General features: G+C 39.6%; 1 protein-coding gene across 2 annotated transcripts in view; it reads right to left on the bottom strand.

The window, feature by feature from the left end:
• The window catches only part of TAFA5 (TAFA chemokine like family member 5), a 629,519-nt gene that overhangs the window by 371,620 nt on the left and 240,447 nt on the right, over nucleotides 1–17,452 (bottom strand). The gene's annotated exons all lie outside the window — the stretch shown is intronic.

Below are 17,452 nucleotides of genomic sequence, written 5' to 3'. Positions count from 1 at the left end.
GTAATTTTCCCAGATCTCTAGCAAGTTTTGTCTGCCTGCCTGGATGCAGTTTCGCTATTTTTAATTACAACATGCTGCCAGAACTTAGTTCCCCAAATGCCTCTCCTCCAGGCTAATCCTATTGAGGAGCTGTCGACCCCAGGAGACCTGGAAAAGCCCCTTTCATCCTTATATGTAGCACTTTTTGGGGTTGATTTCTTTAAGGTTGACCGTCTGTGGGAACTATGGAAAACAGATCTCCCTTGCCTGGATAGAGAAGACAGACAGAGAGGATGGTTTGGAGCAGGGCCCCAAGCTTTTAATTTCCTTCAGGGCTAATTCAAGTAAAACATTTTCATAGGGTATATTATACCCCTCTGAGACCTTACTGAATCTACCCAGATTATGACCCTAGCTGCCCCTGATGTCAGTTACACCCGGGTTCATATCTTCATATGTTCTAGGATTGCCCTATAGTAGCATTTAGCATTTTTTTCTGAGATTAATCTAAGGTTGCAGCTTTCTCTCTCTATTTACCCAGGACTCACACTGTTAGGCATTCATGAGGATAGCCAATGCTACTACCACTCCGAGTTATTGATTTCCTATCTTCTGTTTTATGCCAAAAAGGAAATAATCCTCACCTACCCTTCCAAGACCATGCTCTTGGGAAGATATGATGGATGCGGCTCGACCCATGTATAAAATCACTTATATGAATAGGGGTTCCCCTTGGAATTACTATAAAGTATGGTCCCCCTGGACCTCTGGTTGAGGTGTCAGTAGTTATATCTTGTAGATGTTGTTTTGGGGTGCACTGGACAGGGTGAAGGTTTGGGTAATCTCATCTCTGCCCCCTCTGATCCCCCTTATCCTCCTCCCTCCCCCTTCAGTATAATTCAACATTACTGCAGGATATGAAACAAGTAGTTGTGTTATTTACCTATTATACCTTTGGTAACATCATTGTGTTTTCAATTCAATTATACTTTTCCTCTATGTGTACCATTTGTGGGATATGTCAGGCATTGTATCATGTCATTGTGTATGATTGTATATTGTTCTACAATTGTTCAAAAAAGCACTCCTATTTGGTTAAAAAAAAATGCTGTATGTACTGTATGCATAGTGGCAGGATTGCCAACTTTAAGGTTAGTTACTCAATCACTGAGATTGTCTAGAATGCTGAGGATCAAGTGTTCTTTAAAATGTATTAGCCCAACCACCTGATTTTAACAGGCAATGTTCTAATTGGTCTATTCTCTAACATGCCAAAGCTTACTCATTAGATATTAAAGTATGAAGTGAAAGAAATATGTTATTGTGGCATATTCTTTTTGTTTTGAATGTCACAGATTTGGATGGTCAGACTACTTTTTCAGAAAGTTGTGTCTTGTTGGCTCTAACCTAGAAATAACCTTGGATATACTTCAAAATAATCCACTTTAGGTGAAGAACAAAACTTTATCACTACAGCAGTTCAACACTAAGAGGTAGCCAGTTCCAGAAGGTCTCTGTAACAGCTTAAAAACTCAGAGAGATTTAAATTATTCCAACAGATAGAAAGAAATTAATTTGAGTTATATCTATAAAAGGCTTGTTCCAGAAAATTTATCTGTGCTGTACAGAGCATGGTAAGTCTACCGAATTAAACAAGATCAGCAATGAAAAGGGCAGCTGTCTCTACTGGAGAACATGAAAATCAAAGATGCTTTTCAGGGTTAGTAAAGCAATGAATCACTACTGCATTCTTTCCTCTCAAACATGTTGTATCAGTGTCACAAGACACCATTACACAGTTAATCTTTCAACTGTTATCCAATGAATGTTTCAGTTATACTTTCAATGTATTTTCACAGTATATACTAGCATGGCACCACTTTTTCAGAATTGAATATATTTTCTTATGACAAAATCTGATGTCGATCTCACAGCAAGATCTCTTTTAAATTATAAACATACATAAATCTTCTTTCTGATATGAAAAAAATATATATATGACTCAAGCATTTTAACAATTTTGATATATCTTTCCTAAATATATAAGTACATATTTGAATACATTTGCAAATATTTAAATGTATCGTACTACAAAACTAGGTGTTTTGCACATATTCATACACAGGTGTTTACATTTTCTTCCAAGCATATACTGTTTTGACATCATACTTAAAGGGAACAAATCCCCTAAAAAACAATGCTTAGGTATACAGCAATGCAATATTTGTAAAACATATATATATATATATATAATATATATTTATTTTTTTTGCTGAGTGTCTCAGTGTCAAAATTAAGTTTATAGGTTTCTTTAATAATAATAATAGTCTGATGTAGTCTGGCCACTGCCACATTGCATGATTATTTTTAGGGCCCAAGCTCAGATAATCATGCAACAAGTCCAACTCCATGCATCTTGTATGCAGATGCTTTCTGTACAGTGGTGAAGATTTAATTAGAAGGTGTAAAATGAAAATTGGAGTAACCCATTTCAACCAGAATTTACTTAGCAGTACTATATTGTCCTATTGTGTATTTCAGTGACTACACATTTTTAAGTATCTCTAAAAATAATAGATGACACACATTGTATGGTTTCATTGGTTGTTGTGTTATATTTTTAAAATTATGCACCATATACAAATTTGTAGTTTTTTTATTTATTTTTTATTTTAATTTTTTTTATGAAAAAGCAGAAATGTGTGAATCTGATTGAATTTGCTCTGTCAATCTTAAAGTGTTTCTAAAGCTCAAGGCTTTTTACCTTTATGCATTCTATTCTATAAAAAAAAAAAAAAAACTTTTTGTGTGCAGTAGCCCTCCCCCAGGCCCCTAATACTTACCTGAGCTGCATCCTGATCCAGAGATTTGCATGAGATCCCTGGCTCTCCAGGGACTCTCCCTCCTCATTGGCTGAGGCAGCAGTAAGAGCCATTGGCTCCCGCTGTTGTCAATCACAGCCAGTGAGCCAATGAAGAGAGAGGGGGCGCAGAGTCAAACCATGGCTCTGTGTGTGAATGGACATGCAGAACAGTGGCACAAGAGCAAGCCTGTTGGGTGCCCCCAGAGCAAGCTGTTTGTTTGGGGGCACTTGGCAAGAGGGTTGGGCCAGGAGGACCAGCAGGGGACCGAGAACTCAGGGCTGCAATGTGCAAAACCATTGCACAGAGCAGGTAAGTATGAAATGTTTGTTATTCTTTTTTTTCTTCTTTTTTTTACTTACCTTTAATACCACTGTAACTACTAATCTAATTCACAACTCAGATTACTAAAGCATGTTTGGCATAAGGTGGATTGATAAATGATTCCTCTCTGCTTTCATATGCTGAGCTGCATTTTATATTGCAGGTCCCAATTGTATGTCCATGCTGAGCTTTAAAAGTAGACAATCAATAATGATATCAATAATGTGTAGCTTTTTGAGGACATTTTCATTATGATGGTTGCATACTGTATTGTTAGTATGTGACATGTTTTTTTTTGTTTTGTTTTTTATCACAATGCTACTGTGAAATTTTTGGTGTATTACAAATGCATGCACTTGATTTCATACTTTGATCATTTGAAAACGATGATCAAACATCCCTGGAGTCTTCATGGGCTCTCATGCCTGCATGCTTGAGCTAAGGTCAGCCAAGGGAAGATGGATTACCGGAAGCAAATACTACATGAATCATCTGCCCTTACTCAAGATGGCTGTGGCTAGAAATGTTAGGACTGTGTTTTTCAAAATGGCTTCTCAACAAAATAAAGCATGGAGACATGGATAGATGGGTGGGATTGCTTTGAATATTACAAATTAATTAAATAGCAATTTCAGTTTGTGGTGCTCACATTCAGTTTCATTCACTTTTAAGGTAAACCCACACGATCACTGTGCAGCATTACTAAGCACAATATACACTATAAGTAAATATGGATGCCCAGTATACTAAAGAAACGATTCACATAAACTATACAAGAGAATTAGGTTTTTCAGATGTCAACACTGATAAAATGATAATTTTCCAATAAATAACAAAATGTGTCAAATTATTTATTCTATAACCTTAAACACATCCAACAAAGGAATATTCATCAATAAACTCTGTTCAAGAATTGTCTTGTAGTTTACAAGGGAGAGGTGAGCTAGAAGTAAGAACAGGTCCCGTGAGCTAGAACTAAGAACAGACTGTACCCACTTCTGTTAAAAAGACTAGAGCAACCAAGCAACTATTTAAATCCAATTGAACTCACAGTGTAAAAATCTATATAGATCTGCCTTGAAAAAAAAAAACACGTGTGCAGTCTATAGAGGGGACTTGCAAACAATCCGTGGTGCATGACTGGTGTATTTGAAGGTCGGATACCTATGCACTGCTGTAAATCAAATATTCAAAAACTGCCTCCATACCAGATTCGCTGTGGTACAAAGAGCCATAGAGAGTTACTTTGTCTATTATGTTTCTCTAGAGGGAGCAGGGAAAGGAGACAAAAGCTGAGCTTTTTATAATAATTGGTATGTAGGTAGGGAAAGAAATGGGTCTTTGTGCAAAAGATGTATGTGAGAGATAAAAAAGAGAGAAAGAAATGACTGCTTCAAATTCAGGTTTGTTTCTGCTCCAATAGAGAAAAATGACAACATGCTAGTTTTCCAGAGAAAGGACATAATTGTTTCATCGAATTACTGTGTATATATGGACATTATATTTTGTTTTTCAGTGCCACACTATTTATAACAGAAGAAAAAAAAATGCTTCTGTTTTTTTTTTTTTCCATTTTTTATCCAGAGAATGTTATCAAGTGATTTTTTTTAAGATTAAAGAATCCATCCAAAACTTTTTTATGTGTTGGATATCATTGGGAAGGATTAGAACTTCTGTCATGTTTGTATATGTGCCAATGTCTTTGCAGGGGAATTTTCCAACACTTTCTGTAAATAACAGGAGAATTAAGGTGTCAATGGGATAGGCAAACAAACCTGAGAGTCTAACCTTTAGCTACTCTACTAAAAACTTTTTTTTTTTAGAGTCTGTACCCTAACTGGATAGATCTAGCATCATTTGTTGTCCTTGTGACACCCTGACATTAGCACGAAAAGCAAATCATTTTTTTTGTTAAAGGGTCACTTTTGCCTTGATAAAGGGTATTTATGCAGTTCCAAAACATTGAATTTGTACCTACAATCTGTGAGTAGTGATGGAGCGCTGGCGAAATGTACATGTTCTCTCCAATAGAAATGCAGGCAGCAATAAAATCCTGAGAACACTTCTATATAAAACTAAAAGAAAAATATTTTTCCTGGCGTTAGTTTTAACTAAGGCAATTTGTATAAGGTAAATATAATAACTGCCAATAAGAAAATGGCAACAGATGTTTTGATGAAATTGATTGCTTACTTTCAATCTGTTTTTTAAAAGTTAACAGTGTGTCTATTGTTTCATGCATAAAAATCATGTATGGTGCTTCCCTTTCTTTTAGAAAACAACATTTAAAAATCACTAGCCTATATTTACACCTAGCGTGAGCATAGCCAAGTCACGTATGCCTTGTTCACATAGGCGTACTATAGTGCACGCCTGTGAAAGGGCTGTGCTTACAGGTGTTCCATGCACGCCAGTGCATGCAGTCCCATTAATTTAAATTGGGATGCAGCTTCACGGACATGGCTGCTGCTCCCAATTTGACAGCTGTGTTGGTGAAAGTGCACGGCCCCATATGCACACTGTCTCCATTTGGTGGACATGCACCCACACTCACAACAGCTGTTTCCATGCAGCCAGTGCATCTCAATTGAAATGAATGGGACTGCCTGCATGGGGGTGCACAGAACACCTGTGCATCCCCATGCAGAGAAATATGGTCCTAGCATGGGCATACACAATAGTATGCTAGTGGGAATGCATCCTTAGTGGCTTTTATTATGTGTGTTTTTGTGCACTTTTTTATGTATGACTATGCAGAAGCAGTATTGTTTATTTTCAGCCACACTAAGTATTAAATGGGAGCACCTGAAAAACATGCAAACAACAAAAAATGTTTTCTAAGAAATCCTGCACATTACTTTCTATTGTTGTATCATATCAAATAAGGCTGCAAACCATTTTGTGGGAAAATTGAGTAACCATTTCATCTGCATGGATGTTCTGTCTAGGTACACATTTATCTTTCTATCAGCTTACAATAGTATAGACGATTTGTCATTTAAAAAAAAAAAAAAAAAAACACCCAGTGTTTTTGTATTTAGTAAAAAAATGTCACTGTGGTAAAAAAAAAAAAATGTCATGTATTTATACAGTTTATTATTTATAGCCTCTGTTCACTTTTCTGTGCAAAGTTAAGTATTTCCAGTATAATATTCAGGATAATGAATCTTGCTTCAGACAGTGTCCACACACTGCCCATATTATTGCTCCATTCCTATAATTCTTCTTGTTCTCATGGTTACAGTGTTATGAACACAATAGCTCTCTTTTTAAAAGCATTGTACACATGTATTGCTGATTTTATGTTACTTGCAGGTCTGTTCTATTGAAAGACCACCATCCTTCATAGTCAAATCACCTGCAAAGGCACGTTAAAGATAAAGCTGTTGCTAAAAAAAAAAAAAAACTTTCCTTGGTTCTAGCTTCCAACATTTCTAGGTGGCACGAGTGACACCACCGTGCCACGTCACCGTGCCACGTTTCAAGCTGAAAGCTTGAAATCCTGAAAAACTGCACACAAACCATTGCAGGGTCACATGTTTGCAGGATTTCAAGCACCCAGCTATCCTAGGTGGCAGTGGTGAGACACAGTCAGTGGGATTCATAAAAGGTAACCTTGCTTGTGACTGATTCATGTACCTATGGCAGACAGTTAGATGAATCTGTCTGTATCAGCAATGAAGTTGCAATGCCCACACCGGACACATCTCCTTAGTGCACTCACTCTGCCTGCCCTCCCTGGCCACTGCACCCGTCATACTGACATACAGCTGAGGAGTTTTTTTAGTAGGTGTGGGCAGAGCCTGATAAGAAACTGAAAGACTATTTCCCCAGTAGATCTGCTTTACTTTTGTTTGACAGGACACGGCAGTTGGTGGATGGATAGACATTAGTTAGTCCAAGAGCCGCTTTCAAATCCTCCCACTGCCTATGTACTGTCATTCAAAGGTAAGCAGATCTGATGAGGAACTTGTTTCTCAATTCTCCATCAAGCTCCACCTACCCAATGACAAGTCTCTCACATATGGGCAGGAAGCAGCACATCAAATCCCAGGAGCGGTGAGGGCAGTAAGTCATCAGATCCTTGCAGAGTAACACCACTGTAGCTTCAGACCTTTCGTCTGGTCCTGCAAAGATCCTGCAAAGATGGAGGAGGGCTGTGCAGTTTGGGAGCCAAAACGAGGAGTGGGTCACAAGCAGCGTGGCACAGGATGATGATATCACTATAGTGCAACGCATTTTCTGAGCGTGCGTGCTACGAGTGGTGCAGTAGCCGCGCTCCTCTGTCAAGCATGATAGGGTCCACTTAATTGCTTCCCATCTAGATATTAATATACCCAGTATATAGCTATATGTATATCTATGCACCAACTATATATCATATATATAGGCAAGATATATACTATATTTTTCCAGTATGCCAAGATCTTCATAACATCATGTATTTGCTACAAGCGCTAATGTTTTGTTTTCTGTGTGTGTTTCTTTGTTTTGTTTTTTTGTTTGCTGTTTTTTGTAATCTGTTTATAATTATCAATTTTCCTTTAGTTTTCTTTTTTAATTATTCACCATCAGCTTATCAATTTGTTATTTTAATTAATGTTTTCTCCAAATTGTATTTATTAACTGCTAGTATTATATCCTCTCCATCATTTTCCCATGCTATTATAGTATTGTAGTGTATCCTGTATCCCCGCCCGACCCAACCCTCGTCCCCACCCCCCACCCCCCCGCTTCACTACAAAAGATCGTCCTTTTACCCCATCTATCATACTTGACAAAGGAGCGTGGCAACCACATCACTCATAGAACGCATGCTCGGAACACGTCACACTATAATGACGTCATCATCCTGTGTCATGCCACTTGCGATCCAAGCCTTGCTTTGGCTCCCACACTGCACGTCCGTCCTCCATCTTTGCAGGGACCAGACGAGAGGTCTGAAGCTAGTTGTGGTGTTACTCTGCAAGGACCTGATGACTCACTGACCTCAACGCCTCTGGGATTTGATGTGCTGCTTCCTGCCAGCAAAAAAGGACTCTCTGCTACTTGTAGTTCCTCCTGCTCATCCCAGTGATGCACCCAGCATAATTTACTTCCATGTGAGTGAATACTTTTCTTTACAATAAAGTGTTTTTGAGATATACTCAGAGGTGCCCCTTGTTTCTCTCCTGGCTTTACTGGAACTTGCTTCTGGTCTCCTCTGGTGGCAGCCCTGACAGACTCACCTAATCTCTCTTCCTTGATACCTGCCTTTTGGACAATTATGGACCATACATGAGTATTATTGAGGTATCTGAGCATTGCACCTTTTTACTTGTTAATTACATTTAACTGTTGGCTAGGGAATCTCCAGCTGACAGCATGTGGGGCCGGTGATACAGTACTGTGCGGAAAGCTGTCACATACAAGAGAGTTTTCCAGCATAGACACAGCCCGCTCTGAGTACTGTTGTACCTTTTTATGTCAGCTCAGAGCTGGTCTTAATTATCATTACCGTAGTTTCATAAGAGCTACCTGAATTTGCTACACATGTCCGTAATGCTACCAACACTATGAAAAATGCTTGCCTGAATAAGGCGCAGGTATTTTAAAAAGGAACTACCACCAAGAGTCTTCTTTAGGGATATTCTGAATCCCCCCCCCGCCCCCCGCCCCCCAGTGAAGCTATCAGCACCTGTGCTGGAAGCATCAGATATTTGGGGCTGAGTATTTATTTTCCCCTTTTATTAGCAATCCCTTTTTTTAAAACTCCTTATGCAGGCAATTTGACTTGGGGTGGGGGGAAATAGGTTTTCTGTAGCTTTGACTTTCCAGTGGCATGAAAATAGTTGCTAAATTTGCTTTTATTTGAGGTGTAATGAATGCAATACACATGAAGTACAAGTTATATATAGCTGCAGTACTATACTCATACCGATAGATGCTCATTAGGGGATAAGTTCACCTTTTTGGGAAGTTTCAGTTTTTATAATAAATAGAAGCGTTTTCCCATGCCATTTCCTGGACCTCCCTCATTAAACTACTACCTTCCGCCCACTTCCTATACAATATGATTGTACAATTTTCTTTGAATCTCCCACCAGCTATGTAGTACAAGGGCCTGTCAGATTTCATACAAATTGAATGGATTGTCAGGTGTGTCCTCCTATTTTGTAGTTTTGATAAATCTAAAGGAAATTGTACAGTGAGTGTACAATCAGATTGCATAGCGTATGACCATCTTTATACAAGTACAAAGGAGGGAGTGGATGGAGACACTCAGTTGTCAGGTCCCGTTCACCTCTCCACATAGCAAAAACTCATCCCTGCATGTGTTTGTTTTGGGTGTTTTGGACTCGTCATGCAAAGGACACCCCATTCACTTGAATAGGCTGCCCTACACGCAACAATTACCACAGAGAAGGTATGGTAATTGTTGCTGTTACTGTGTTACTGTTGTGTGTTACTGTTGTTTTTGGTGTGCTTGCTGCACTTGGGGTGTAATGACAACACAAGCACGTGGCACATTTACAGCGTTTCTGGAATGCATGGCAAAGTGCACATTTTCTGTGTGGTTTGCCATGCATTCAGAAACATACAGATCTGAACTGAGCCTCACTGTTCTTGTGTAAACACACCAATTTTACTTTCAGACCTCACTCAGACCTAGAGTAGTGGGATAAAAGTTTTTTTGGCTTGTTTTTCCAGTCACACACATAGGGAAGCCCATTAACCTCAATGGGCTGTGCTACACATGACTAATGGGACATTTTGGCGTGGTGCGAGTTGCATGTTTTTTACTGCATTTGTCACCTGTTTTTTCATGTGTCAAAATGTGTGTTTGCTTCTGTGTTTGGCGTGCCATTAACAATTAATGGCACTGAAAGCAAAACTATGTCATTTTAGGTGTATAAATGTGGCCATACACTATACGAGCTGTACAATTTCTGTATACAATTTCCTTTAGATTTGCCAAACTATATAATAGGAGGACACACCATCTACCTAATAACTCTGTATCCAATCAGGAAGGTCCTTGCACTACATCAGGGGTGTCCCATGGATTGCATGCACCCCCAGGGAGTTTAGTACGCAGCCTGAACCCATCTAAAGGGACCCAGGGGAAGCCAGGCAAATGCATGCGTGGAGAAATGGCGGGGGGGGGGGGGGGGCTGGGAAAACATAGTTGATGGGTGAAGGTGTGCTCATGAGGTCAGCTGGTAAACTCTTTCATGTGTCTTACTGGTTCCTCTGTCTCTGTCTGTATGCCAGTGAGTCTCTGAAGCTTTCTAAGAAATAAAGCAAGGGCTAAGGTAAAGCAAATCATAGAAAGCTTGTATGTTTATGAAACTGAGGTACATTAATGGTATATTGGTACATAAAGGAGCGTTGGGGGGGGGGGGGGGGCAGGTGAACTTAGCCTTTAAAGAAAAAGTAGGGCCAAAACTCTTTTGGTCACACTTCTCCTGTAGTTTACATGAGTGCACTTTGTTCTGTGCTCGAATAATCCATATTAAGTTGACAGTGGGTTAAAGTTCACTGTTGGCTGGTGTCACTCAGCCAGTCCACGCTCTATATGGTTCCTGACTTTAATGTTAGGCTCTGCCCAGTTGCCAGACTGGCAGCTGGTGCACTGCTGAGAGCCTGAGACATCTGCTCCTGCCCCCTCCACAACACAATGCTCCAGAGAGCACTGGAGGGGCAGAGCAGAAAGCCGGTGACTGTCTCTGCTCACTGAAGACCAAGAACTGAGCTATCGGTTTTTTCACTTCTGTCTTAATATCAGTGTGCTTTACTGTGTATGTTAACATATGACAAAGTTTATGACACAGCACATCATAGGCAGTGAAAAGGTGTCAGTCAATGCACCAGAACTATAATAACAAATTGGCAATTATAAAAAAAGCCCTACATGAAATATTTAGTAAACTGAGCTGCTACCCTGCACAGAAACTACAAAACAGTTAGCTATTAGATAGTTATCTTCAGCTAAGCCAAATGACTTTTAGGGTGGTCATACGTGGATCAAAATGTGTCCTGTCCTTGTGTACAACCAGCATGTTGGATTTTTTTTTTCAAATGATCAGTGCCGCCAGCTATAGCCAGCAGCACTGATCATTACACTCTGACAGCGAGGAAACATTCCAGCCGTCAGAACCCAATAGGACAGCAGGAGTGATTTGGGTCACTTTTTTTTGTTCAATCTGCTGGTTGAATTAAAAAAAATTATTAATGTGTGGCCAGGCTTACCGACAGTGGTATCTCCTGTTTATAAACAAAGCAAACCTTTCACAAACCTGTGCAATTTAAATTGAGCATATGATAAGTATAATGAAACCCAGATAGATATAAAGCTGGGGCTACATACAAATCTAACCCATCCTGTACAATTGGAGCTCAGACCCATCTCACTGTGGCCTTCTAAGCCTCCCTTTTTTTCCCTTAAGGAGATAGGCAAGCAAAATAAGCCATCAAAGAAAAGTGATGACAAAACTATGTGACTGTTAAAAAAGTAAGAGAACAGAAACAGAAACATATATGACATAATCCCAAAGTATTTTTTAAATAAAAGGTACATGGGTTAAAAAGTCTCAACCATTGCACTGAAAGAGCATTGAGGCTCCAATTGCTGAATTCTTCTTCTGAAAGTATCAATACTCCTTTGCTGGTTTAAGATTGGGGTGTCTCTTGTGGATGTCAATCGGTGGCCAGCTCTGGGTTGCATGCTTGTCCATCTTTGTGTCCATACGGACTCTTTCAGCCAACGTCAATTCCCCACAATTGTTTTTACCATTTCCCCATGTCTTTTCAATGAACTTATATGTAAGTACCTTTAAGCCTAAATACTATATAGATCATTATGTAAAATCACTTGTTTTTTTTATGTACTATTGTACAAATACTATGTTACAAAGTCACCCAAGTGTAAATCTCGCCGGATGAAGGAACATATGTACCAATAAAATTTCCGAAACATGTTGGGATGTATGCTACAAATCTTTATGGACTGACCTCAGCTTGACTCTGGCAGTGCCTGGATTATTAGCTTTGGATTTGATATATATGTCTATGTACTAATTGGTTCAATGGTGTACTTTTTGAATATGTTAATGTGATTGTTTATGACTACATTTATCAGATACTATGTATGCATTAAAAGTGGCACATGGTTGCCTTTTATATACTCCATTACTTTTATTTCTGCCTTAAAAGTCCAAGGGGGCGGCCCCTGTTGCACTTGTTGCATGCTCCTTTTTGCTTCAGTGGTCACAGGAGCTTGGACAAGCTCCACTCTCTCACTGGCACTCCTGCAGAAGCGGACATTTGCTTCATTTATATTGCTCCCCAAATCCCCACATGAGCCTGAGTGGCACGCCAATCTATTGTGAGTGGGATTTGGGGAGGAAAGTGTGTGGAAGCAGAGTGTGGAAGCCGAAGGGGATAGGTTGCATGGGAAGAAGAAATCAAGAAATAAGATAAGTATTTTACCCTGCTTCTGTTCCCTTTTGCAGTCTGTGAGTGTGTGTGTGTGTGTGTGTGTGTGTGTGTGTGTGTGTGTGTGGGGGGGGGGGGGGGCACTGCAATGTGAATGTTTACAGTAAATAGTACAATGAGACAGCAGTGAGATCTGACAAACCCCAAAGTGGAAGAACAGGGAAAAGGTACCTAACATAATTCCACACTTACTTTCCCCCCCAAAAATGTAAAGAAACTCAGATAAAAATTTCCTGTCTATTCTTGGATTCATGGAGTTGAAATATTTGACAAAAAATGTTATGAACACGTCTTAAATGTTGTGGTGTGCAGCTTATGAACTGAGCTCCCAGAACCATAAAAAATACATAATTCCCATTAGCTGCTAATGCACTGATTTTACTATAACAACTACTAATGTTTACAGAGAGTCATTCTATGAGGGCCAGTGACTCTTGCCACAAGTGATCAAGTGACTCTGCACTGTGCCAAACACCTGGTGGATTCTACATTTCACTTTCAAACCTTTTTATTTTACTGTAGCCTATATATGTTTTTTAACAGATTGTATGTAAATGTTTCTTGCACCATTTTTATTTATTTAAAGTATATATTTAATTAAGGCTTGCACCTTGTACAATATAAGATTGCATGTCATCTGTTCCCAGTCTTGCCACAAAGAGTTAATCCAGCTCTGAGCAGTCTTCTTATCTTGCGAGATAAAAATGAACAGACAGACAGACAGACAGAGAAATAGGAGTCCATTTCTCCCCCTTGCTGTGACAGGTGATTTATGTATCTCATGCCAAACCTGAGAGAGAAATACTGTGTACTTCAGACCCCCTCTTCCTTTCTTCTCCAGCTCTCTCAGGATTGTCTGCTCCACACCTCAGCATGATTGGGCATGCTGAAGTCATGTGGTGACTTTTCTGGGTTTTGACTGGATGTTAGTGATCATAGCAGAAGTTCAGTGTAAGAAATATGCAAGAGAAAATGCATGTTGACAAGGGGAGTGTGGAGGTGGGTGGGGAGACTACTGACATCACAACTCCACCCACTAAACTCTGGACAACAGACCTTACCCACAGAATCTGCAGTTTTTTGGGTCTCATAACAGACAGAGGGGAGACATTTGACAGGTAAGGATACGTGCAGGAGGCATGTATATCCTTATAGATAACCATTTTGGCAGTAGTTTAGAAAGGATGAGAGTGGGTTTACATCTACTTAAATGATAAAAAGATGTCAAAACAATGCAGTGTTTAGCATACACTATAGCTCTATTTCCTAGAGCAGCTGATGAAGGGAATAGTCAATCTGGATCAACACACTGTTGTTCGCTGTTTGATAAATTGGCAAGAGGGTTTTCTCTAGATTTGTTTAGATGTAGTTTTACATATTTTATTATAAAATATTTATTACAGATTTTATTATAGCCAAGTATTAAAGACGTATGCCCTGCCATTACCCCTCCTATTGTATTAAAAATACATATTACAGCAAACATTATAATAATGGTCATAGAATAAAATAATGAACCTTAAATGTTTTTTTTTTATTGCTAATGGCAAGTGACTTAGCTTTTTGAAAAATGGCAAGCTAAGGCAACTGTTATTATGTAATTCTATACAAATAATAAAACACATGCTTGTATTGGTTCAGTCTCTCAAGAGACAGTATATGGCAGCGCAAGATCAGAAACTAGCCATTATCAGAGCTATGAAATGGCAATTCAGTTGGCATTCACTTGGCCTCAATTGTAAGGACAAAATTGCAATATGAACTCTTGGCATATAAATGCTTATCCGGCTTGAGTGTGAAAAACAAGATCTGCATTGTTGTCTCAAATGTAACATTTTACAGCATCAAAAAGGAAAAAAACACAAACAGAAAAGGTATTGTTTTTATAGCTGAAAAACCAATGTTATTTCAGCAACACAAACATCTCAGCTCAAGTAAAGAACAAAATGTTAATAATTTTTAATACACTAGATTATCAAAAAAAAAAAATAAAAAAATAAAGATATTTATGAGAATTATTTTTTCTTACATATTATTTCTACCTCACTCCTTAAGCCCCTACCCCCAAGCCACCTTCTACCAGTATGCATTTTCTTTCCAAACTGTAACTTTCTGCAGAAATATGATATTATTAATTAAAGTGATTGTAAAGGAAAAAATATTATTAAAAAAAACAAACAAACATGTCATACGCACCTGCTCTGTGCAGTGGTTTTGCACAGAGCAGCCTCTTTTTCTCAGGTCCCCTGCAGACGCTCTGGGCCCTTCCCCCTTGCCAAGTGCCTCCAAAGCAAGCAACTTGTTGCGGTGGCACTCGTGCAAGCTTCCTCCCCAGACAGCTCTCTGCATCCATAAGATACAGAGAGTATGGCTCAGCTCCGCCCCTGCCTCACTGCCTATGATTGACAGCAGAAGGCTGATGGCTCCTGCATCTAAGCCAATCAGGAAGGAGAGACCCATAAGAGCCCCTGGTCTCATGAAGATCACTGGATTGAGATCAGGCTTAGGTAGGTATTAGGGGGCTGAGGAGGTAGCTGCACACTGAATGGTTTTTTACCTTCATGCATAGAATGCTAGAAGGTAAAACATCTTCAGCCTTTACAGCCACTTAAAGTAACAAGTGAGACTACAGTGCCACCCACCACCTAAACATTAATCCAGTAAAATTTAACAAACTTGTGAACATAAGTCTAGATGGCAGCCTTACTTAAGAGCAATATATGCTTGAAGCTGAAAAGCCCATTGATCTAGTGAAGTGTGTTTTTACCAGAAAAGAGGGAACCTTTCTCCATAAGCTTGAATGATGAGCTGGAAAATATCCCTAGTGATTAGATGTCTTCAGGGACTAGATGGGTGGATCTCAGCCCTGGACCTGTAAAGCACCCTGTGGCTAACCCAACATGCTGTACTATGTGCCTAAGTGAGCTTAAATGCCGGTTTAAGTGCCGTGAGGTGACGTTGGGTCCAGAATTTTCTTTCTGGTGAAGTCTGGGAATGGTCCCCCAGGGCAACAAAAAGAGGTAACTGATCCAGGAGCTGCAGACAGACTCCCCACTAAATCTGCAGAAGCTGAAAGAATGTTGATGGAAACATATGTTTTGATAAGGGAGGACTCTTATCTGTATAGATGCTTTTAATTAATATGTTATCCATGTAAGGGAACAGTGCCATCATTTGCCTTTCTACACAATGTAGGTTTCTTCAGCAGTCTTATTAATAGGGATCCCAAGAATGGGAACTTATATCGCTCACACAATTATCCATGTAATTGCATTTCAGTATCACTGTGAAACTCTGGAACAGTGGTGTCTAACTGTAAAGCACTGATGATTTGTCACTTGCATTTCATGTGTTTTCTCCTAATAGAAATTCATTGTAAAAGAAAAAGATTTTGCTTTTCTTAGCATAGAGAGAAGATGCCCATTTGTCTAAGGACACTTGCAAAAAAATTAGGTATGCTGGAAGCATGAGGAGATATACTGGGCTGTCCTTAAAGCCTTACTTACCAGTGTCCAATTCTCCCGAAGGTGGCAGTATAACCCATTGATTTCAGGATACCTCATCTTGTACCTTTAAGAAAAAAGCTTTAAAACAAGCCTTTACTCACCTCTCTAGCTGCTTGTACTGTTAAAGTAGATTTAAACCCACAACTCACCCAGTATAAAATTATGGCACAGTATTAATGTATATATACATGCAAGCCTCCTGCATGTATCCCTACCTTGCAAATGTCACTCCCTTCAGCAGTAGGAGCCCCGCAAAACTCGGTGGATGGGTCTCTTTGTCATAGCTCATGGGCAGAGTCATTATGTTACAAGACTCCCCGCCCACCTCTACACTCTCCTACTCTCCTATTCCTGAGTTTTAAGTAACGTCCAGTCAAAACTCAAGAAAGGCACCACATGACTTCAGCAAGGCCAATCATGCTGAGGTGTGGAGCAGCCCATCCTGGGAGAGCTGGAGAAGAAAGGAGGAGGGATGTGAAGCTGTAATTGTAACACTCTCTTGCGCTCTCATGCTGTGCATGAGATAAATAAATCAGGTGTCAGTCACAGCAGTGGAGATGTGGCAACACAAACTTATCTGTGTGGCATTTTTTATCTTACTAAAAAAATGACAAGATGATTGCTAAGAGCTGGATTAACTCTTTGTGGCAAGACTGGGCACAGATTACCTGACATGCACTACTGTACCAGGTAGAAGTCTTCATTAAAAAAAATCTTAGCCTGCAGAGCATTGCAAGTACAATCAACAGATGTGGGTGGATGCAATGACAGGTTCCTGCAGACTCTCAGGATAGCTGTCTGCTAATACCTTCCATACAGGCAGAAAGTTACCAGAGAGCAGGAATAATCAATGAAGTATGAGAGCACTTACCAGTGTAGTTGACATGGGACTTATAGTTCATTCACAGATCTGTGTAAATGAATGATGCAACTGTGTGGGCAAAGCCCCGCACGGCCGTGCTGTTTTTTTATAAATTGTGACAGTGGGCGTGGGGAGATGATCCCTTGTGCCTACTGTCACAATGGGGGGGGGGAGGGTTAGCAGAGTGGGGGGAGGATACTGAACATGTTACACCCTAAACACTGATGTAAAGTAACATGTTCAGATAGGTAAACCTATTCTTTAAGGAAAGAAGAAATATTGAAAAAAATAAAAGATCATAACAGCTGAAATTATTTTCCTGAGAAAATAGGTGGATTACATGCATATAGAGAGGACATAGAAATGGTCAGGACATTAATCAAGAACTGTCAACTTGGCCATCTGCTGAGCACTGACAATTCCTACACTGCATGCTCTGAGGT

The sequence above is a fragment of the Lithobates pipiens genome, unplaced genomic scaffold, assembly GCF_037356315.1.
Source record: "Lithobates pipiens isolate NorthernLeopardFrog02 unplaced genomic scaffold, aLitPip1_a1.2 Scaffold_8, whole genome shotgun sequence".
NCBI classification, from domain to species: Eukaryota; Metazoa; Chordata; class Amphibia; order Anura; family Ranidae; genus Lithobates; species Lithobates pipiens.
This window is presented reverse-complemented; position numbering and strand designations above follow the sequence as displayed.